The sequence below is a fragment of the Tamandua tetradactyla genome, chromosome 19 (assembly GCF_023851605.1).
Source record: "Tamandua tetradactyla isolate mTamTet1 chromosome 19, mTamTet1.pri, whole genome shotgun sequence".
Taxonomy (NCBI): domain Eukaryota; kingdom Metazoa; phylum Chordata; class Mammalia; order Pilosa; family Myrmecophagidae; genus Tamandua; species Tamandua tetradactyla.
The window spans coordinates 23,133,626-23,158,633 of record NC_135345.1 but is presented as its reverse complement, the minus strand read 5'-3'; positions in this window follow the sequence as shown (position 1 = coordinate 23,158,633).

Below are 25,008 nucleotides of genomic sequence, written 5' to 3'. Positions count from 1 at the left end.
ACAAGATGCAGCCTTGAAGGCAAAATGAGCCTGTCTATGCCGACTGCTGAGTGACAGGCTCTGTCGGTGGCCCTGCTGGGTCCAAGAAGACAAACTATATTTGCAGTCAGCATGGAACAGACTGCAGGTCAAAAATGGGCCCCTTTGGCCACACTTGAATGGCTGGATAGCAGCCTTGTCAAATGTGTCTGCGTTAAGTGCCATGAACAGTGATAGGCATATGCTGGCCATCCTTAGCATCGGTTAATATTCTAGAAGTTCAGAAAGAATGTCTGTATATCAAGGATTTAGAAGTCAGTTACTAGTTGTGCTCAGATTCTTGTCAGGCAATTTTGCTGTTCAAATGAGGACTTCTGTTACTTGAAATGTTTAAACATACCTAGGGCTCCCCATCCCCATGCCCAGTTCTTTCTACTTCTGAGCAAGTAACTTAAAACTTGATCCTCAGCCTCAGTCGTAAAATTCTCATTGATTGATTTTGATGTCCTGGTAGGTACTGCAGGTGTTGATAACAGAAAGGAGTTCTATTTTTTTTTATGAGAAAGTCTTATTAAAGGGGGTCTCTAATTATTTATTTTTGAAATGATATGTCTATTTTCCTGTATCCGCTGACCTGCACAAGTTTATGCAAAATAATTTAAAATGCCTAGTGAGAATTTAACTGAAATACTCTGTCACCAAACAAGCACAAACTTCAGAATAAAGGAGGAAAAAAATGAAAGGTACAATAAAATATGAATGGATATAAGTTTATAAGTATGAATAAGTGCATAGACCAGGGAGTTGTCATTCTGCTCATAGGAGGAGAATCCATTGTTCAGAGCAAAACTCTGTGGAACACCCAAGAGCAATCAGCTCATTTAGGGGTGAGGAGAAGGAGAAGGCACCTCCTATGGCCTCCACCCAGACCTGTAGCAGTCTGGAGGTTGAAATGCAAGCTGCTTGGTGGAGGAATCCTGAAGATTCCTAAAGAATTATAGAATTGTAGGGCTTACAGGAACTTAAGAATCAATTTATCCAAAACCCTTAGGTTAGAAAAAAGGAATCTGGGACATAGGATGATGAAATGACCTGTTTATACTCATCCAGCTACAGAGAATTAAAACCATAATTAGAGTCCAGGTCTGAATATCTTAGTTTTTTCCATTTGAGGTTACAAAACAATGATGTGGAGTCTTGGGCTTTCTCTGTTCAATGATAAAGGGAATAAAACAAATGTTCTAAAGTAAAAATTCAAAAAAAGTTACTCTTTTGGGGGAAAATATGTTACGTGACTTCAGATTAAATTTTAAAAAGTGGACTTTAAGAACTACGACCTAGGATTTTCCTTAAAGAATATACTTTTTTTTCCCCATTGGAATTACATAATGAGGAGTTCATATAATGAAAAATTTCTTTGGCAAGCATCATAAAAAGCCATCTCCAACCTAAAAATGTGAGCCAGCATGCTAAATAATTTCTTCCCTGGGGAGCTCCAAAAGGTTACAAGAAGCATAGGAGATAAAGGAGCCTAAGAATTGGAATATAACAAGGCTCAAAATAATAAGGATGGGCCTCCCACACACACACACAATTATATTATAGAGTGATCAAAGATTGGCTAAATAGAATTTGGAGAGTCATATTACAGATGTGTTGCAATTTATTCTAGACTCTTGGAAAGAGAATGTGGGTGGAATGCTACAAATCCATCAGAAATTGGAAAACCAACTTGAAATTCTCATCAAACAGAATGCAATGTATACTCATCACTCACATATAACTGAAAGATATTTGTACACAGACATAATAAAATGAACTATGCAGACTAATATATATTGAGTGTCAAAACAATAAAATTGGGAGCAGGGGGAAGGATAGAAGAGAAAGAGGAGAATAAAGGAAAACATTTGAGAAGGATGTTCTGTGGGCCAGGGTACTTGTACATAATTATATTTAAACTTCTCAAGAAGCAGATGAAGCAAATAGCAGTATTCCTATTTTGCAAAGGAAGAGGCTGAAATTCCAAAGCAATTTTGATAACCTGTCCTACGTCATAGCATGTAGTAAGTGATAGTCAGAATTCAAATCCATATATACCTATCTGACTTGAAGAGGAAGGAGAGATACCTGTGAACTAAGATAGTTAAAGAAAGATTCATGCAATTTGATATGGCCTAGTTGAAGAAAGATTAGGAGGATAAGCATGGAACTAAGAATTGAAAAATATTACATGTGTCTATGTGTGTGCATAGTATTTCCTGGGAAGTTAAGTTCCTGGTTAAAATTAAATTTATTATATATAGCATAAGCCTTCACTCCAATTAGCTTTCCTTTTAGAAAGGTGTTATTTTCCCTAAGAAAAGCATAGAGCAAACTATTACTAACTTCTAGTGCCCATGCTAATGTAAGTGTTATCTCTAGGGAGGATTCCATGATGCCTATTTCCTGGTATTCATACTTTTGTGTAATCGGTTTCCTTTGGGTAATCTCCTTCCCCCATCAGGGTGGATCTGTTACTTCTTCAATTTAGTAGAAAATGGCAAAGATGATGGGACATCACTCTCATGATTGTCTTACCTTAGTGTTCTAGTTTGCTAGCTGCCAGAATGCAACACACCAGAGACGGATTGGCTTTTAATAAAAGGGGATTTATTTTGTTGGTTCTTCAGAGGAAAGGCAGCTAACTTTCCACCGAGGTTCTTTCTTACGTGGAAGGCACAAGATGGTCTCTGCTGGTCTTCTCTCCAGGCCCCTGGGTTCCAAGAACTTTCCCCGGGGTGACTTCTTTCTGCATGTCCAAAGGCCTGGGCTGAGCTGCTAGTGCTGAGATGAGGAATACCGAGCTGCTTAGCAGTGCTACGTTGCAATCTCCCATTTAAGCACCAGCCAATTAAATCAACCATCACTCATTGCAGCAGACACGCCTCCTAGCTGACTGTAGATGTAATTGGCAACAGATGAGGTTCACGTACTGCTGGCTTATGTCCGCAGCAACAAGACTAGGTATGCTCACCTGGCCAAGTTGACAACTGAATCTAACTAACACACTTAGTAAGACTCTGTCTTGCTAGCAGACTCTCCCTCTCAGGTTGGCCTTGAAGAAGCAAGCTGTCATGTTGCGAACTTCCTGTGCAGAGCCCATGACAGGCAACTCTGGGAACTTCCAGGAGGTAAAGGTCACCTCCAGCTGATGGCCAGCAGAAAACTACCTATAATCCAGAGCTGCAAGGAAATGAATTTTGCCAATATCCTGAGTGAACCTGGAAGTGAATTCTTCTCCAGTTGAGGCTTCAGATGAGAAAGCAGCACATTTATACTTTGTTTGCAGCTTAAGTGAAACCCTGAAGCAGAAAACCCAGCTAAACCATGCCCAGACTCCTGATCACAGAAACTGTGAGATCAAAAGTATGTATTGCTTTAAGCCACTACATTTTAGTAATTTGTTATGCAGTAATAAATAGCTAATACAAGGAGTGATCACCTTTTCTATGCTGGAAACTCTCAAAAAGCTTTGGTCATTAAGGAATCTACAGTCTGATGTTATTTGATGTTTGTAGTTGAACTTCTAACAGTGATAATTCTTAAAAGCATAGATAGATTAGCAATTAATTCCTAGTACTTGTAGCCATGATTCTTAGTCCCACCAGTAGGGAACAGATCATATCAGACTCCCTGATTAACCAGAATGACCATATAATTCATTGTCCAGAAAGGAAAACTAAGAGTGAAATGTGCACTGTTAAAAATTAAACTGGAACAAAAAGCATAAACCTGAACTGTCCCTGTCAAAACAGTAGGCATGGTCTACCTATGTTTAACAATCTTGGGTCAACTTCATTAATAAGGGCTGTTTGGACAATCTAGCCTAAAATCATTGGTGTTGTTCTAAACTGAGAACTATATCTTGTGAAGTTCTCCCTATGCTGTGATCACTACAGCTACATCAATAGCTAGTGTCTCAGAACCCAGTACTACGTCTTCCTAGTCAATTGATTCAAGGTCTAGAGAGGAGTGCCTAGAATATATCTGACACAACAATTATTATTCAATAATTAAAGCCTGACTAAGCTTTCCCCCTATAACGGACCTGTTGGTACTACACATCACAATGCCGTCACTGCTATTCACTGCCTAGAAAGACCAGCGTTAAGATCTGTGATAATACAGACTGGAAAGGATGTGGAGCAACTGGCATTATCATACATGGTTGTTGGAAATGTAAAATAGTAGAGATGTTTTGGTGAGCAGTTTGATCACTTTTTATAAACATAAACGTTCCCTACTGCCTCTTACTATCACCCTCAGGCGTTTGCCCAAGAGAGACTAAACCCATTTATATAAGAATGTGTACAAAAAAATTCATGACAGTTTTATTCACAAAAACATGAAAAATAGAAGCAAAGCAAATTCTATCAACTAGAGAAAAGATAGGCAAATTGTGATATAATAATACAATGAAATGCTACTCAGCAATAAAAAGGAACTAATTACTGACATGCAGATATAATATCGAGCAAAGAAGCCAGGTAGAAGAAACTTCAGTTATTGAAAAGTTTGAAAGAAAGTAGTACAGAGGCAGTGTGACAGTGGCTCAGCAGGCAGAATTCTTGCCTGCCATGCTGGAGACCCTGGGTTTGATTCCCGGTCTCTGCCCATGCAAAAAAAAAAAAAAAAAGTACAAAGAAGAACATGAAATGGTTTGGCTCTATATATTAGGGTTACAAAGAATTGTGTGGAAAGAGCCATGAGTATACTTTCTTGAGAAATGGAATTGTTTATGTTGTAAGAGAGGTGTTGTCATGCAGGTATAATTTTGATAAGATTGTACAATTGAGATTTATACATTATAATACATGCAAATTTTGCCTTTTTAAATAAAAAATGACCAAAATAATACAAGATAAAAGATATCTTGCTTTGTATAGAGGTTAGTTTAAAATTACCTGAGGATTTTACTTTGTATTAATGAAGTTTTAGAATGCCAAATAAGGGAGATAGTCCAAAAGTGATGTGTGTAATTAGAGCTACCTCTAACATGTTAACCAATTCTGGCTACTGTGTTGAGAGGGACATCAGTTAAATAAAGCATGTCCAAATAAGGAAATCCAAAATGACCAAAAATTTGAAAATCATGTCTTATGCATGATCCTGAAAGGGACTGTGTTTGCTTTCTAATATAAGAGATGAGTAATCACAATAGCCTTTCTTCTACTATTTGTAAATTAGGGACCTGTAAATAAGAACATATTCTATTAAAAACTGGGTGGGTAGAACCAACAGACAGGATAAATGAGGGATTTGGCTTGGGCATATATGAAACAGTGTTTTGAAGACACAACCCTACGCTGAAAGCAATTAGCTTGGAGAAATAGAATGTTCTTCGTCAGTAGGCGTATCAAACAGAGACTTCATCTATGTTTGTCCTTCATGTTTCACAAAGAACTACTGCCCTGGAGGAAGATTGGCCCACTCCATTTCTAAGATATCATGATTCTATGCTGTGAAAGCTTTTATTTTTTAAAAAGAGCTCCTGGTTTTTAAGTTATAGAGACTTGAGTGGGAATTACTAGATCCAGTAAGGGCCCTCTTTATATCAAACTCTATGTGATAGAGGAGTATTTTTGTAATACAGAAGATCTTATGATTTGACTTTTTTTATATAATTTCAACTTGTGGTTTGTACATATGTTCCAGTCTTCCCCTGTCTTCTTTTACTTTCCTCCTTTAACTATGTCATTGTGATTGTTAGAGGCTCCTTAACATGAGGAGAATAGGCTAAAGAAAAGAGCAGTTGTGAAAATCCGTTCAGATATTACTCTCATAAAAGTTTAGTGAAGACATTATAAATTGCTGGCTACAGATTTTTTCTCTATATGAAGCTTTTTCTACATTAATAGGTATAATTATAAGTTACCTGTGTATAGGTTCCATGAACCACTTCTGAAAATTATGATGCTTCTTTGCACTTGAATATTCAAGAAAAGAGTCAAGAAAACATTTTTAAGCTGTTATCTGTGAGTGGGAGATTTTCTTTATAATCTACATACAATGCAATGTTATTTAGGCTGTGTATTTGCCTCAAACAGTGGATAGATTTTTTTTTTCTTCCCATTGGCAGGCACCAGGAATTGAACCCGGGTCTCTGGCATGGCAGGTGAGAACTCTGCCTGCTGAGCCACCATCGCCCACCCAAACAGTGATAGATTTTAACTTAGACAATGACCTCTATAAAACCTCACATGCGAGGGGAAAAAAGGAAGTAAATCTCACCACCAGCACGTTGGATTTTAGGTTAGAAATAAAGAACTTCTGAGTGACAAACAGCAGATACACTTTTGGGAAAACCTAGGGAAGAAAGCAGTGGAATTTATTTTTGAACCCTATTACAGAGTATATTCTTCTTAGTGAGACATTTTTCTTGTGGCATTATAAGGTGAGTTTGATGAATCTTCAAGTCCTCTTTAATGCAACATTTCTATGAAAATAATTTCAAGCTTCCTTTCTTTAAAAAGTTGCCTGTACATGATTCTTTTCTACTGAGAATCTGTATGATATTGATAAATCCACACATGCATGATAGTCTAAATAAGGCACTTCTATCTAGATTCAAGAAAGATCGCCATCAAATCCCACTCAACTATTTCAAACAGGGTTTCCACAAAAGCTATTCAAAAGGTATGGCAATTACAGCACAGGAAAAGCATGCGAATAAGAAAGGCCAAAAAAAAAAAAATCACCTTTCAAAAGTCTAAAAAAAAATCTCTGAATAGAACAATGGTTTGGAGAGTTATAAGCACAATAAAACCACATTGATTTATATTCCACTATTATGGAATTTGTAATGATTACTTGACAGGTAGATCTGGAAAAAGTTTTCCATATAATTAGGTAATATAAACAAGATTGCTGGGATAAATCAAGAGTATGAATTACCTTTGAAATATTAATATGAAGGCAAATGATGGCCCAAGCTCAAAGGCATCTAAAACTCAATAGTTCAATTACAATGACTTGTAATCTTCCTCCAAAACTTGGTTCTCTTTTAGTTTGCTGAATCTGATGAAATTAAATCACCATCCATCCCTTCAAAGACATTAAATCATTGCCAATACCCCATTACTCTCTATTTCAAACCCTTTAACAAATCCTTTAACATTTCCTTGCTAAATAACTCTTGTTTCTGTCTATGTCTCCCCATCATTAATATCATCACCATCATCATCTTCTTGGCCCAACTTCTATCATCCCTTTGACTATATCTTTACAAAGCTTTCCTAATATCCTTTCCAAAGTTTTTCCTTGCTGTAGCTAGAAATAGCTTTTCAAATGTCACCCCAACCTGTACCTCTTAAATCTTTTAAATACTTTCCATTACTTCTATGATAAAGACAGACTTTTAAAAAATTACCAAAAGACCAACTTTGCATGGTCTATCTCTGCCCACATCTTTGGACTTTTAACTGGATCCACTTTTCCTTGAGCTTTTAGAAAGGAAGATTGCTTATCCTTGAGTACTTGTAGTAATACTCTTAGCCTCTTATTGAAACTCACTCATTCTTGGAGTGGGTGGGCAATTCCTATTTATTTACATTTCTACTTGGGGGGAATTGATTTAATAAAAGGTTAGCGCAGGGATTTGCTCTCTTTTCTTCCCTCTTCTTTGGTGCAATCCTGAGTAAGGGCTGCCTACTGTACAACCAGCTTTCACTTAGGTAGATCATTCTGAGGTTTAGATGGGAGAAGATTGGAGGCGGTAGGAGACAGAAGCATCACAAAGCCCATTCCTCCCAGATCTTAGACAATCCTGCAAATAGAGCTTTCATGAGAAATGAAGCTGTTTGTCTGCTACCTCTGCTTCCCGTGATTGGTTCTGAGTACACTTGAGGAAGAAAGAGGCATTCTTTGTTATCTGCCCAATACTGCAGCAGAGTTTTCTTTATTCTTATCATTCTAGTTTTAACTATCCGGCTAGAGCTCTTTTTCCATGGTTTTCCTTCTGCCCTTGATACGTCTTTTTTCCCTATCAGTTCTCCTACTTCAATGAATGCCTTTCCTTATTTCTCTGATCAAGGCACACCTTCCTTTTATAAGCTGTCACAGAAGTATCATACTTCACTGATACAAGTTCCCAATCTTTTTATAACAATTTGAGTACTGACCTTCTCCTTCACTATTCTAGACTCTTCTGAAGGCAGGAACTATCTGATTTTGTTTACCGCTGAATCCCCAATATCTAGCACAGTGCTTAGCAAGGTACCCCATAAATATTTGTTGTTTAGCTGAATGTATTAATGTCAAAGATTCTTAGGCAATAATGACAGCCCAATTCTATATAACGCCGTATGACACTACACCATAAAGTTAATCAGAACTCAAAAGTTTGAAGGGAATTGGGATGAATTTATACTCATCAAATATTTCATAACTCAGACTTTTTCAGTTTAATACAGATGATTCCACTGCACACTATTTCATATTGGCAAATTATGTAAATAATTAAATATGAGGAATGCTTAAGGAGACAACTAGGGAGTGCTTCATCAATTGATTCATAAAATATTTGCTAAGTGACTATTTTACGGTTAGGCAAATTGCTTAACTTTTTAAAGGTGAGACTCATTTCTTTAAAAGTGAAGTTAATATTAAAAGTGAAGTCTATATTACATGACTACCTTTGAGATTAAATGAGATAAAGTATTTGAAACTGCCCAGCATATCTTGTATTCATTGCAGGTTCTTGGTGATAGTTGTTCATATTTATTTTATATTAGCATTATTTTTTCATCTTTGCAATAACCGGACAAGTCAAGAAAAAAATTATATTCTTTGCTTTCCTTTACTGATCAGAAATTTTAGTAGGTTAAGAATCATGCCTAAAATCATCCAGTTAATTAGCAACAGAATACAAGATTGCAAATAGGTTCTCCTGATTTTTATCCCTTTATCCTACTCAGGGTACAATGCCAGACACTGTCATAGAGCAGAAAGATACAATGAAAAATGTCTTATATAATATTGCAATCTGATATATGTGTATGCATAAAATCTGTATAATAATTATATAATTACTTATAATAATAAGCTGTGTGATACGTGGTCAGAATTGAAAATGGCACAGCATATGCTATTTCCTGAAGAGAGATTTTGCCTTGTAATAACTAAGGGATAACTTTTGGGTCTGATGAAGCAAACTGACATATATAATCAGCTGGGAGATTACTTTTTCTTAGTTAGAAAGATTAGTAGGTAGAAGAGCCTCTGTAATTAAAAGTCAAACAAAGAAACAAGCAAACAAACAAAAACAATAACTGCTGCTTATTCCGGAAGGAGGAGAAGATAAAGAGAGGAGAAACAAAATTTACTGACTCACATTTTGCTTTCTAACTCTTTATTTCCTGTTTATCACTTTAAGTGCTTCTCTTTGGTCTTGTTGGGTAATTTCTTTCATATGTTAGGATATTTTCTGACTCCTCCCTCTGAAAGACCTTTGCCTCTCCTGATACTCCATGTATCTGTTCAGCTTCTTGCAATGAACACCCTCCTACATCCTAATACTTCATTACCCAGATGTCTTATACAGCCCTCATCACTTTCCCCAATCTTCATCCATTCTCTATATCCTTAACAATGAGATTTCTTTATTATGCGCGTGCTTAATTTATGCATGCTTTATACAGTTTTCATTGCTAAGACATCTGGCTCCTTCCAGTCTTTAAAAACATGTAGAAAGAAAGAATATTCATTTCTTCATTGAAAAACATTTAAATAGTTACAATAAATACATTAATTGATATTTCCCATTATTTTTGGTTCCCTTGGTTTTAATCTTATCTATCATTACTTAACACATTTCTATATTCATTTCTGTGGTCTTTTCTCAAATAAATATTGAGCACCATTATGTTCTAGGCCCCTACTTCCTTGAAATTGTAAATTCAGAGATAGATCTATAGATTAGATAGATAGATAGATAGATAGATAGATGATCAGTAGATGCTCTGTGTGTGCATATGGTTGTGAGTATATGTGCATGTATATTTGTGTGTGTTTGTGCATTCCCTGAGCTCAGTAACCAAAAGGAAGAACAAATAATTTTAATTAAAAGTATCAATGAGAACAAAATATGATCCATTTATTTCTTTAAAGACCCTTAGTATCTATCAGGCTTAATCATATGAAATTGATAACATTCAACTCTTTTGGGCAACAAACAGCTTTGCCATGTGGTTATCCTAAAAAAAATATCAAAATCACTTGTTGAAAAGTGGAAATGTATTCCTCCAACCAAAATTACTTGGTTTTTGTTTGTTCGTTTGTTTCTTTGTTTTTTCACTATGAGCCCAAATGACAAATTATTTCACTTTTCAAATAAATTCACGGAATTGACCTGTTTGGAATTTCTACAGAAGCATTTTAATTTAAGAAAGCTTTTCTTCCATTGTTACTTTGCTCACATATAGATTATAGCTAGCAAAAAGTGAAAGGACAGTGACCTACTAATTGGCCACCCTCTCTCACCCCCAGCAAGTGCAGCAGGGCACAAAAACTGAGAGGGAAATTCTGCTGCCTGCTCACCGAACTCTCCCTTTCTCCCTCTCTCTCTCTCTACACTGCTCCAAGGCAAGCTTAAGCAAATGTTTCTTTTTTTCCACAGTCAGGCAACATTTATTCTAACCAACATTTACCCAAATCGATACATTTTAATTGAAACTAATGGCAGTTAGCTTAAACCAACAGATTTTTCATTGGCCTAAGTACATTAAATCAATGTATTTCTCAAAATTGCTATATCTTATGTAAAACAATGCATTTTCATTTTATCCAGGGCACATTTTTATTCCATTCTAATCTGCCAAGTTAAAGAGTCAGACTGAAGTAATAGATTTCTTTTTTCCCATGCCAGCCCTAAGATCTTGAATGAAAGAAATATATTAATCATTCAGATATATGAATTCAATTTCATTCAGTTTAATGTAACAGACATTTATTGAGCACCTACTATTTGTGAGATACTGTGTTTGACATTCTGGAGGGTGCAAAATGATTAAGATAGAGTCTCTACTCATATAAGCTCATAATTTAGTGGTGAATATTTCCATGGACTGAATTATTATAACACAAGGCAAACAGAGCGCTTAGGGAAATGGCATGGAGGAAGATATTGACTGTGACTGAGAGGCACAGGAGGAGACAGGAAAGAGGTGTCATTTAAGCTCATCCTTAAACCATGGGTGCCTGTGGCGGGAAGAACATGCAAGCAGATTAGAAAGAATGAGGGATATGCTAGTTTGTTAATGCCAACAACTATAACTAATAGGTCTTAAATTTTCAGTAGCTTATCAAAACAAAAATTATATTATTCCTCCACAGTGGGTGCAGGACTTCCATCCCAGAGGGCTTGGAGTAGTCTGCATCCAGCCAGTAGAAGAGAACTTTGAGAAGGCATTTCTACTTCCTAATAGCTTAGGCTGAGATGTGACAACCATCACTTCTGCTTTAGAAAAGGGTCTTATTGTTCACATCTCAATGAGAATGGGTGTAATCTCTGGCTGGGCAACCACATCCCAGTGAAAAACGTACAGTATAGAATGAGGAGGGAGTGCAAGAATTTAAGTGAGCAGTTATTTATCACTGCTACAGTAAGAGAAGCAAGGTGAGAAATATAAGGGCTTATGAACATGGTATAGCAAGTATATGATGCCCTTCTTGGCCACTTCTGAAAGTGTATTGGGAAATAATCCTTTTGAAAACAATTCACAACTTCCTTCCACCTGTAGTAAGGTGAGAACTCAAATGACTTTCTTCATTTCAAAAGTCTCAGTCTCTTTTAGTCCAATTGTAGGTACTTTGGCTATTAAAACTCCCTTTAAAACTTTTTTAGGCTTTCAGTGCATCTGATTTCAGTTCATATAAATTCCACAAGCTATCTCCACAATGCTTTGCTAAACATGCTTCACTCTCTCTAGGCTTACTGCTACTTTTCAATTAGGTTTTTTAGAAGCACGCCCTTATAATTCCTAAAGGACTTTTGTTTATCTGACAAAGAGTACTGGGACCTACTCAATTCCTTGTTTTCTTGGTGGAGATTCTTATACTAAATCATAAATATAATATGTGACCTCACTCTGTATTTTACTTTGAAAACACTTTGCTGGCTAAAGACACTGTGGATGAGAAATGGTTTTACTTCCTAGAGTAGAAAGTCCTGATTCTACCTGGAAACTAGTTCAATTTTGTCATTAGCTCACTTCTTTATTACAGTACCTTATCATAAGCAACTGACAAGAGCGCTCTGCCACTTCAAGCATTCTGCCTAGAAATTTTGTTGTTTAATTCCAAAGTTCATCACTATCTTCCATGTTACCACAGTTTGCAGTTTAACCAATGTTGTTTCACAATTGCAAAATACACATGTGGTGGTTTGAAATTATATATATCTCAGAAAACAGTTTCTTAAATTTAATCCATTTCCTGTGGGTATGAACCCATTTTAAGTAGTATGTTTTGATGAGCTTACTACAGTTAAAAAGGTACAGCCCACTTCAGTAAGGATGTGCATTAATACTTTTACTGGAGTCCTTTCTAAGGGAAATGAAACTCAGAGAAGAAAGAATGCCAAAGAAGCAGCAACCAGAAACTAAAATCAATGGAACCTGAAATGGAAGGGAGAGACCAGGAGAAGCTGCCGTGTGCTTTGTCATGTGACAAGCCAAGGACCAAGGATCAGCAGCAGCCAGCCACAGAATAGCACAGTCTTTGGGGAAAAAAAACATTGCTTTGATGATGCCTTGATTTGTACTTTCTTTTAGCCTCAAACTCGTAAGCTAATAAATTTCCATTGTTGGAACCAACCACATTCTATGGTGTTTTTTTTTCAGCAGCCTAACAAACTAAAACAACAAGCTACCATTTTCCAGCCTTCTATAGCAATTTCATCACCATTTTTCTGGTCTCTATCCATTGCCTGTCCCAGAGCTAATATCACTTATTTTGTTTTGTTGTGGCAGAACCTCATTTCTTATACTGAATACTGAATTAAAAAGAGTTTCGTTAGAAAACAGAGCCGTTAAAAGAATGATGAGAATAAAGGATTAAATCTTAGATTAATTGTGACATGATATAGGGAAGGGAAGATCTGGGAAGGGAAGACAGAATACGAGAAGAAGAATCATTTACCAAAATCTTAGAAAGCAAGTGCATCTGACAGCTAAAGTGGAACCAGGAAGGGAAGTTTGTGAAAAGAAAGGTCTGCCTCTGTGTAGCTGCCACCAGTAGATCCAAACCAAATACCAGAGGTTAGCCTGGGTCCACTCTTGGGGAGAAGGATCAATAGTTGGAGAAAAGTGCTGTACGTGGAGCAGAGGGGAGGGAGAAAACACGTCTGCTACAGGGTAGTGACAAAGCTGAACTTTACCTGAGCCCTTTGATCCTGAACAACAGTAACAGAGAAATCCCCAACTCTCTGTTTTCCAGGATATGGTTTACTGCAAAATAACACCCTTCTCCAGATAGGACTCACAAATCCCCAACCCCTTTTTCTTTTTCTTTTTTATCTATGACAAGGCTAGACACAAGCTCACCAAATTCCCTTTCTTTGCCTCATAAATGATTCAATAAACTGCTTGTCCTCAGTGCTCAAACAGAACAAAATGCTTATTAATCACACTTTGAGTTTTTCTACTTTCCCTAGGTCAGTATAGAACCCCTCCATAGTTGGTCTCAAGATAAAACATTCTCTCCTCTAATATCTGGTCACACCACTTTTGCATCTCACACCCAGTTCTTTCTAGCTTTCTTTACTATTCTCTGTAAAAGAAACATTCTTTTGGCTAAATCTTGAGATGCTTGCAGACCTCATGGTTGGAACATTCTCACTATTGCAATAGTTCCCTTTCACCCCTACAATAATCTTTTTGAATGAAGTCTCTCTCTACTCAAGTCAGGAAGTCTCTATTTGACAGGAGTCCTTCAAGTGTTCAACAATTATCAAGCAACTACTCTGAAGGCCAAGCACTGTGCTTAACATGAGGGATCATGGATATAAAAGGCAACATGCCCTTACCTGAAGGTGCTTACAGTTGGGAAGGGAAAAAAAGGCAGAAAAGGGAAAAAAAGCAACAAAGCAATATAAAGCTTACTGTGACAGAGTACAGCACAGGTCATGACAGGACATCCATTCATTTATCCACTCAACCAATATTTGTAGAGTGCTTATTATGAAAAAGCAATGGAGTCTTCCCATCTGATGCTGACTCTGTCACCTAAGGCACTGTCCAAGTGTCTTCATACAGAGATGCTAGCCTCCACCCCTCCCTCCATAAAACCAGATAAACCCCGAGACTAGAAGTTGGTACTAATTCTAAGTGAATAGGACACATGAGCACCTAACCTCATTCCCTTCAGTGGGAGCTTATATCACTCCATTTGGAGATAGAGAAGAAAGCAGAATCCCTCTCATTACACAAAGAGACCCTTGACTCTCTTCTCTGTAAACCTTAGATAAATCTATAATTTACTTGGGGAGAAAGGTCATTCAAATTATAAGAAACAATAGAGAGCGCTACACATTAGGCATTACCGAGTCTTAACAGAGCAAGATTCACTGGAAGTGTGGGTGGCCAGAGAGATTCAAGGAGGGAAAAATGGAACCATTTCCCCCTAGCCTTGTCCTCAAAAAGAACCAAGAGAGAGAAGAAGATATGGGGTGGGGGGGGCAGGAAGAGAAAGAGAGAGAGAGAGAAGAGGAGAGCGAAACAACATTATCATGATATTATATTCTCTCCCTCCAACACTTACAAGTCTTACAATGAACTGCATTTCTTCTTTGATGCTCCTCTTTTGGGAGGCTGAGTGGCAGAGTAGAATCAGAGTGAAATTAGGGCTTTGGACAGATCTGAGTTTTTAATCCCAGCTCAGATGCTCTGAGTCGTAATTAATTGTCTCAGTTGTAACATGGGTTAACAATGTCTCTTTCACAGAGTGATTCTGTAAGTTGAGCAATAAAGGGGTATTTCCTAATTGCTTTTTTAAATAAAATGCATGTTTATTTCACTTAGATTAAACAAGCTGAAGAACAGCAAATGAGATGAGATAATAATGTTCTCATCGTTTTGTGAACAATCTGCTAGATATGCTACATACATTATTTCTTTTCCTTACATATGAAAAACCCACCTCAGTTGGGATTCCCTGGAACTTAATGGTTTGCCCTTCAGATTAGTCTTTCTTTATTTCCTTGGATTTATTCTTTTTTTTTCTTTATTAGAAAAGTTCTGGATTCATAGAATAATATACACAAAATACAAGATAAACCATCCCACCACCAACATCATGCATTGGTGTGAAACATTTTCCACAATTGATAATAGCACATTTTTATATTGTACTACTAAATCCATAGTTTACTTTAGAGTTGACTGGACAGTGTGGTCACATGTATTTTTTTGTTTACTTCTTATTCTATTATGTATACATGCTAGCATTACCTTTTAATCATATTCAGATATGTATTTCACAATGTCATGTATATACTCCCCACCCCCCAAATTGAAACATCATCACCATCCATTACGTAAACATTTCCATCATTCCAAATAGGAACCTATACATGTTAAGTCTTAACTTCCCATTCCTTATCCAAACCTTGTCCCCTGGTAACCTATTGTATTAGCGTTCTCTAGAGAAACAGAATCAACAGGGAACACTCGCAAATATAAAATTTATAAAGGCGTCTCATAAGATGGTGGGAATGCAGAGTCCAAAATCTGCAGGGCAGGATGTGAAGCCAACAATTCCAATGGAGGGTCTGGACGAACTCCACAGGAGAGACTCACCAGCTGAAACAGGAAGAGCCTGTCTCTTCTGAATCTTCCTTAAAACGCTTCCAGTGATCAGATTAAGCATTACGCATTGCAGAAGACACTCCCCTTTGGCTGATTATAAATGGAAACAGCTGTGGATGTAGCTGACTTGATCATGATTTAATTCTATGAAATGTCCTCATCGCAACAGACAGGCCAGCACTTGCCCAACCAGACAAACAGGTGCCACCACTTGGCCAAGTTGACACATGAACCTGATACCTATATTCTAGATTTAGAATGAATATGATACCTGTATTCTAGATTTTGACTCTATGAGTTCATATATTCTAAGTACTTCAAATAAGGGATATCACACAATATTTGCCATTTTATATCTGGCTTATTTAATTCCACATGATGTCTTCAGAATTTATCAATGTTGTCACATGTGTCAGGACTTCATTCCTTTCTACAGCTGAATAATATTCCATAATGTGTATAAAACATGTTTTATTTATCCATTCGTTGGTTGATAGACACTTGGGCTGCTTGTATCTTTTGGCAATTATGAATAATTCTGCTAGGAACATCAGTGTGCAAAAATCTGTTCAAGTCCATGCTTTCAATTTTGGGGGGTATATACCTAGTAGTGGAATTGCTAGGTCACATGGTTGCTCTATACTTAGCCTTCTGAGAACCTGCCAAACTGTCTTCCAAAGCAGCTGCAACATTTTACATTCCCACCAACAATGAATGAACATTCCTATTTCTCCACATCCTCTCCAACAATTTTTTATATCCTTTTTTTTTTTTTTAAATAGCAGCATTCTACCTGGTGTGAAATGGTATCTCACTTTATCTGTATAGGATATGTGGTTTCCAAATGTGTTCTACCATTGTAGAACTTTACTTTCATGGTAAAGTCTTTTGAAGTACAAAAGATTATAATTCTGATGAGGCCCCAATTATCTAATTCTTTTTGTGACTTGTACTTTGGGTGAAAAGCCTAAGAAATGATTGTCCATCAGAAGTTTTGCAGATACTTCCCTAAGTTATCTTCCTAGAGTGTGATAGTTCTACCCCTTATATTAAGGTCTTTGATTTGTCTGGAATTGAGTTTTGCATATGGTGTGAGGTAGGGATCCTTTTCCTTTTTGTTTTTCCTTTTATTTTTGTAAATGGAGACCTAGTTTTACCAGCACACTTTGTTGAAGAGATTACTTTTCCCAATTGAGTGGTCTTTGTCATCTTGTCAAAAATGAGTTGGTTATAAATGTGAAGGTTGATTTCTGAGCTCTCAAATATATTCCATTGGTCTATATATCCATCCTGTGCCAAAACTATGTTCTTTTATTACTGTGGCTTTGTCATAAAATTGGGAAATGTGAGTCCTCCAACTTCATTCTTCTTTTTCAAGATAAATTTAGCTATTAGCTATTAGCTTACCATATATATTTGATGATTGGCTTTTCCATTCTGCCAAGAAGGTTGTTGGGCTCTTGATTGGGGCTGAATTGAATTTATAAATTACGTTGGGTAAGACTGACGTTTAAACACTATTTAGTCTTCCAACCTACTAACACAGAAGGCCCTTCCATTTATTTAAGTCTTCTCTGAGTTGCTTTAGAAGTATGAGGTATTTTTCTGGGTACAAGTCCTTTGCATTATTGGTTAGATTTATTCATAGATAACGATTTTTTCAGTTGCTATGTGAATAAAATATTTTTCTGGATTTTTTTTCTTCTGATTGCCCATTGCATGTGTATAGAAGATTACTGATTTTGGGGGTGCTGATCTTCTACCCTGTTACTTTGCTAAATTCATTTATTAGCACTAGCATCTTTATTGTGATTTTTTTAGGATTTTTTAGGATTTTATGTATATAGGATCATATCATATGCAAATAGGGAAAATTTTACTTCTTCCTTTTCAATTTGGATTTCTTTTATTTCTTTTTCTTACCTAACTGCTCTGGCAAGAAATTCCATCACAGGGTTGAATAACACTGATGACAGTGGACATCCTTGTCTTGTTCCTGGTCTAAGAGGAAAAACTTTAAGTCTTTCACGATTAAATAGGATGTTAGCTGTGGGCTTTTAAGTAGGCCCTTAACCATGGTTTCTATTCCTAGTATTCTAACTGTTTTTATCAATAAAGGGTGCTGTATTCTGTCAAATCTCTGTACTAAATCAATTGATATGATCATGCATGTTTCTTTTTTCCTCGTTCTGTTAATGTGGCATATTACATTAATTGGTTTTCTTATGTTAAAACAACATTGCATACCTGAGTGAAATCCCACTAGATCATAGTATATAATTATTTTAATGTTCTGTTGGATTCAGTTTTCAAGTATTTTGTTAAGGACTTTCACATCTATATTCATAAGAGATGTTGGCCTGTAGTTTTCTCTTCTTGTGATTTCTTTATGTAGCTTTAGTAAAAAGATGATGTTGGCCTTATAGAATGAATTTGTGAGTGTTCCCTCCTCTTCAGTTCTTTAGAAGAGTTTGAGCAGGATAGGAGGCAAGTTTTCTTGGAATATTTGGTAGAATTCTTATAGAAAGCCATATGATTCTGGGCTTTTCTTGGTTGGAAGGTTTTTAATTATTGAGTCAATTTCTTTACTATAACTGTTTTGTTGAACTCTTCTATTTCTTTTTGCATCAAAATAGGTAGTTTGTGTGTTTCTAAGAATTTTTCCATTTCATCTAAGTTATCTAATTTATTGGCATGCAATTGTTCATAGTATTTTCTTATAGTCCTTCTATTTCAGTGGGGTTGGTAATGTTATTCCAATTTTCATTTCTGGTATCTTTTATTCATGTCCTCTTCTTTTTTTTTCCTTCATCAGTCTAGCTAAAAGTTTGTCAATTTTATTGATCTTTACAAATAAATACTTTGGGGGTTGCTGATTCTTTCTATTGTTTTTTGTTTGTTTGATTGATTTTCTATTTCACTTATATCCACTCTAATCTTTGTTTTCTCTCTTTGTTCTCTCCTTCCTTCTATTGAGTTTGAGTTTAATTTACTCTTCTTTCTTAGTTTTTCCAATATTGAGGTTAGGTCTCTGATGTGAAGACTTTCTTCCTTCTTAATGTAAACATTTAGAGGTACAAATTTCCCTCTTTGCACTGCCTTCATTGCATCTCATAAGCTTTGATATGCTTTCTTCTCATTTTCCTAATTTCACTTATGATTTTCTGTATAACCCTTTGGCCATTTAAGTGTATATTGTCTAATTTTCACATATTTGTGAATTTTCCACTTTGTCTTCCATTATTGATTTCTAGCTTTATTCCATCATGGTTGGAGAGAATTCATTTTCTGTTCTCAATATTTTAAAATTTAATTGGGACTTGTGCTGTGATTCAACATTTGGTCTTTTCTGGAGAATGATCCATGTGCACTTGAGAAGGATGTGTATTCTGTTTCTGTTGGGTTCAGTGTTGTATATATGTGTGTTAAGTCTCATTAGTTTAGACTACCATCCAAGTCTTCTACTTCCTTATTGATCTTTTTACTGTATATTTTATCCATTATTAATAGTGGTATTTTAAAGTCTCTTACCATGAATACAGAATTTCCAGTTTCTTTTTTAAAATCTATTAGTATCTGCTTCATATATTTTGGGTGCCTTGCTGTTAGATGCATATATGTTAATAATTGTTACATCTTCCTGTTGAATTGTCCCCACCATCAGTATATAATGACCATCTTTGTCTCTCATAACAGTTTTTGACTTAAAGTCTATTTTATAAGATATTAGTACAGCCAACCTAGTCCTCATTTGGTAATACTTACATGCTATGTATTTTTCCATCCTTTCACCCTTAATCTGCTTGTATTTTTAAATTTAAGGTGAGTCTCTTATAGACAGCATATAGTTGGATCATAATTTTTATCCATTCTGACAATCTGTGCCATTTGACTGGAGAGTTTGGTTCATTACATTTAAATTACTATGAAAAATAAAGGAAATTTCTTCAATCATTTTGCTATTTAGCTTCTGTAAGGCTTGTACTGATTTTTATTATTTTTCTTTTCCCTCACTTCCATTAATACCTATTTTTATATTTATTTACTTTTTGGTTTGTACCATATTGAGTGACTTCTTATTTTGATCTGGATATATACTTCATGCATTTTCCTTGTGGTTGCCATGGGGTTAAAATTTAGCATCCTAAATATGTAGCAGTCATATTTGGCTTGACCAACTTAACTTCAGTAGCATATAAATATATTTTTCATACAACCCCTCTCCCCACCTTTTTTTCTGTACTTGTGACCACATATATTTATGCATTATATGTCCGAGAACAAAGATTTATCATAACGTTTTATTCATTCACATATTAGTATCTGTAGGGAGTAAGATGTAGAGTTATATGACAAAAATATGTTACAATAATACTAGAATTTATAATTACCCAAATGGTAACTTTTACTATAGGTCTTTATTTCTTTATAAGGCTGTCTAGTGTTCTTTCCTTTTAGCCTGATGAACTCCCTTTAGCAGTGCCTTAGGGCAGGTCTATTGGTGATGAATACCCTCAGCTTTTATTTTCCTAGGAATGTTTCTCTTTGTCATTTTTGAAAAAAATTCCACTGGATATAATACTCTCAATTGGCAGTTGTTGCCTTTCAGCACTTTGAGTATTCCAACCTTCTTATCTCCAGGTGTCTTATGAGAAATTGCATTCATTCTAATTGGTACTCCTTTCTGCATAACATATTGCTTTTTTCATATAGCTTTCAGAACTCCCTTCTTGTCCTTTGCATTTGACAGAGTGATCAATATATGACAAGGTATTTTTTCCTTCATATTTATCTTATCTGGTGTTCTCTGTGACTTTTGGATATACATATTCATATCTTTTGCTAAGTTTGGGAAGTCCTCTGTCATTATTTCTTTGAATATTCCTTCTGTTCCTTTCTCTCTTTCTTCTCCTGCTGGGGTTCACACAATGAATATATTGGTATGCTTGATGGTGTCCTAGAGCTAGCCTAGGCTAGTTTTGCTTTAAATATTCATTTTTCCTTTCTGCTCCTCAGCCTGACTCATCTTAAGTGTCTTGTCTTCAAGTTCACTGATTCTTTCTTCTACCAGTGCCAGTCTGCTCTTGAAATGCTCCTGGCCATTTTTCATTTAAATTATTGTGATATTCATCTCCTTTAATTTTTTTTAATGTGGTTCCTTTTTAAACTTTCTGTCTTTTTACTAAGATTCTCAAATTATTCATTGTTTTTCTATCATTTTTTTCCTCTGTATTTTCCTTCATCTCCTTGAACATTTTCACAATCTATTTTTTCAAGGCTTTGTTCAGTACGTCCACATTTTCAACTTCTTCATTGTTTTTTTTTTCTGGATTTTTATCCTTTTCCTTTGAATGGGTCATCATTTCCTGTTTGTGTTGTACTGTTTGCTGCATGCTGCACATTTTAGCATTAAAAAATGCTAACTCTGAGATTAATTCTCTTAGAAATCCGTTTCTTAATTTCATAACTAACTGATCATAAAATAGAGATTTTCTTGAGCTTCATCTCTCCTATTAAGAAGGCCTGCCCAGGACAAATACAGTGGGCAGAGTTTTTCCTATCTTGCTGGCCCTGTATCTTGTCCTGGGCTTTGCTTCTTTGATCTTTTGGAGTTCCCCTGTTTAGACAAGTTTGGCTAACCCCTTTGTTTCCCAGGAGACAGACTTCCCTGTCCTGGGTGTTTCAATTTAGCATGAACTTACCAATGACTCTCCACTTCTATAGTCTTTTATACTCCTTTCATTGTCTCAAATCACTTTTGCCTGGAGGGCAAATTCTGGGAGGAGGGGCATACCAATCATTTTTTTCCAGCCAAATCAAACCAGGAATCCATATGGGGAGGCCAAACCAGGTTCAAAGTGTGCTAGGGGTGTGTCAGAAAGAGTGCCAAGAAGTTTTCTGAAAGCTCCCTAAAGCTTAGCTTTCCTCTCCTGTCCAGCAAATGCAGGCTCTCACATAACTATCTTCCACAGTCCAGAGGAAGTGCAGCATCTTGTCTCCATTGCACTGCCACCATGTCCAGAGATGTTTAGAATAATGACTGCTGCCAGTTTTGTCCAGGGCAGGTTGAAACAATGGCTACCCTCAGAGCCAGGACCCCAGGGATCCAAATTTGCTAATCAAAAGCCATCATCAGTGATCAGTGTTGCCCATCCTGTTCTTGGGGAAGAGGGATTGTATATCTCTTTTCTTCACCAGTGAGCTGACCAGGAGCTGGACCCTCAGCTTCCTGCCTTGATGGTGGAGAATGGGCCAATGAATGGGGAGAAAAATTTGCTGTTCTTTACCATAATTTATTACCTCTTACCTCTGCTGTTTTAGGGATGCCATGCCATGTTCTATCCTTCAGAATTTCAAAATAGTTGTTTCAGATAGTTCCTGCCTTTTTAATAATTGTTCTAGGAGGGAGAATGGAATCCTGGTGCTCTCTACTCTACATCTTCCAGCATCCTTTTCAGATAGTCTTTTGCATCCCCTTCTTTTATTCTACTGAATTACAACTGTGCCATTGTGGTGTGAGTAGACTGCTTAAGTGTTTAGTTTTTGAGAAGGTGTACCTGTACTACATTGGACAAAGCTGGCAATTGGGCACAAGATTGTACACTGACGTCATGCAAAAATTTCCAGCAGGTGGAGCCCTTAAGAAATGAAATTGCTTTTACCTTGGTGAGATCCCTCAGAGAACTATTTTGGTCTAGGTTGAGGATGGTCATCTTTTTCAGCATTCAATTGCACACAAAAAATAATTCGTTGTTTAATTGATTAATTTACTCATGAATTTGCTTGTGTAAGTAATGATGATTTTTTTGAAAATCGCAAGGTTTACAAAGCTTTGGAGCTCAGTCTCATTCCTGTCAAATTCTCAAGGGATAATATGTGGTATTTACATCAGTTTAAGTATGTATGTATGTATTTATTCATTAAAAACCATCATATCTCTAAGAATGAAAAAATCCCCTTCAATCTCTCACCCTAATGCATACTTTTGATCGTGGACCCACTTGTTCAAATGGGACATTTTCCTCTCTTTACCTCTCCCAATATGGTCTATTTATTTATATCTGTGAAGGTTAGGGTGGATTTAACAGTTTCCATGAAATAACCAAGTTATCCTTTCCTAGTTCTTGCTTCTGAGAAAGGAGAGGATTGGGTATGGGGTTAGTTTTGAAAATGGTTATGGTGTTTGAAAACAAAGGTATTTCCTTTTCAATTTTCAAGTCTTGAGAAGCTGCCACTGCTGGGTTTGCTAAAAGCCACTGAGTACCAGGAGTACCAGGAACCCTAATTAGATCCATGGACTTACCCTTTATGTGAATTTCAAAATGCAAATATCACCTCCAGACCAATAACTATAATTTTTTTAAATAATTTGTATCTGTTCTAGTTTGCTAGCTGCTGGAATGCAACACACCAGAGATGGATTGGCTTTTAATAAAAGGGGATTTATTTTGTTAGTTCTTCAGAGGAAAGGCAGCTATCTTTCCACTGAGGTTCTTTCTTACGTGGAAGGCACAGGATGGTCTCTGCTGGTCTTCTCTCCAGGCCCCTGGGTTCCAACAACTTTCCTCAAGGTGACTTCTTTGTTCATCTCCAGAGGCCTGGGCTGAGCTGCAAGTGCTGAGATGAGGAATGCCGAGCTGCTTAGTCTATGCTACTTTGTGCTCTCTCATTTAAGCACCAGCCAATTAAGTCAAATGTCCTTCATTGCAGCAGACATGCCTCCTAGCTGACTGTAGATGTAATTAGCAACAGATGAGGTTCACGTACCATTGGCTCATGTCCACAGCAACAGAACTAGGCACCTTCACCTGGCCAAGTTGACAACTGAATCTAACTACCACAGTATCCATATATAATTTTTATTAACTTTTACATATATGTGAAAGTGCTATACAACATCTAAATTTTGAATCTAGACACCTTAGATCTAAGTTCCTACTCCACTACTTACTAAGCATGTGTTTAAGAACAAGTTTTGGAACCTCTTGGTCTTCAGCTTTCTTTTCTGTATAAAATAGAATAATAATTCCTATCTTACAAGTTATTGTGGAAAATACGCATGAAACAAGTCAAGAGTCTAGTATAATGCCTGCCACATAGTAACTTTAAAATATTAGTATTAATTTTTATAAATACGTAAGTGCTCATTGTTTGCAAACTAAGATGCATATATCATACATAACTACATAACAAAAGTTGAATGAGATAGTTTCTTTTGCCCTGGATTTAGTGCATGAGGTACAAGGCAGAAAAAAAGTATGTACTAACTTTCCTACTTCTAAAGATAAGTTGCAACAACTATGTCCTGATAGCTCCAGCCAGGGCTTGCTTTGAGTCAATAGAACTGACCTTACTACTAGGTGCAAAAATCAGAATGCTTCTTAATCCCGTGGTGGATAGAAACAACATATATAGATACAGATAGAGATAGAGATAGAGATACAGATACAGATATAGATATATAGAGAGGAGAGATTTATCATTGAGATTGGCCAAATTTCCAGGGAATGCAGTGTTTGTGAATAGAAAGAAAGTACTTCCCAACTCTTTCATAAACTAAGTTGAGCTATGAGGAAGTCCCAAGAGGAATTTAGAGATTGGGGCTATCTACAAGCAGGAAAGACTTGCATCTCTCTTCCCCGCTGGATGATTGATCAACTACAAATTAATCAAGGTGAAAGTAAAGAGGTTGCTAGAAGAGGTTGACTTGTGTCTTCAGAATTTTAGGGATTTACAGGACTATAGAGACTGTGGTCTGGTTATTGCCAGATTTTTGAATGTGACATATTTGCTAGCTTTTGATACTAAGACAAAAACAGAATCACAATGAAATATACTCTGGAAGAAGATGGGACTACTCTCCTGAAATGCATTAACAAGGTAATCAGCTATTCCTGTTGCCCCAACCCCCACCCCAGGAAAGTTCTGAGATACAACAGCTACCCTCATCTGGCAAGGTGTTCAAAACTAAGAGAGGGTGTTGGAGGCATGAATCACCAGTAGATGCTAAAGAGGGAGAGGTACATGACTGCCCATATTAAGGTGGTCAACCACAGGTGAGAGGGTAAGATTGAGCTGATCACTGCCTCAGCAAAACTGCTCACATTCCCCAGGTGGAGGCCAATCCATTGGCAGAGACTATTGACAATGAATGGACCAGCAGTACTTCCTCCTAAACATCAAG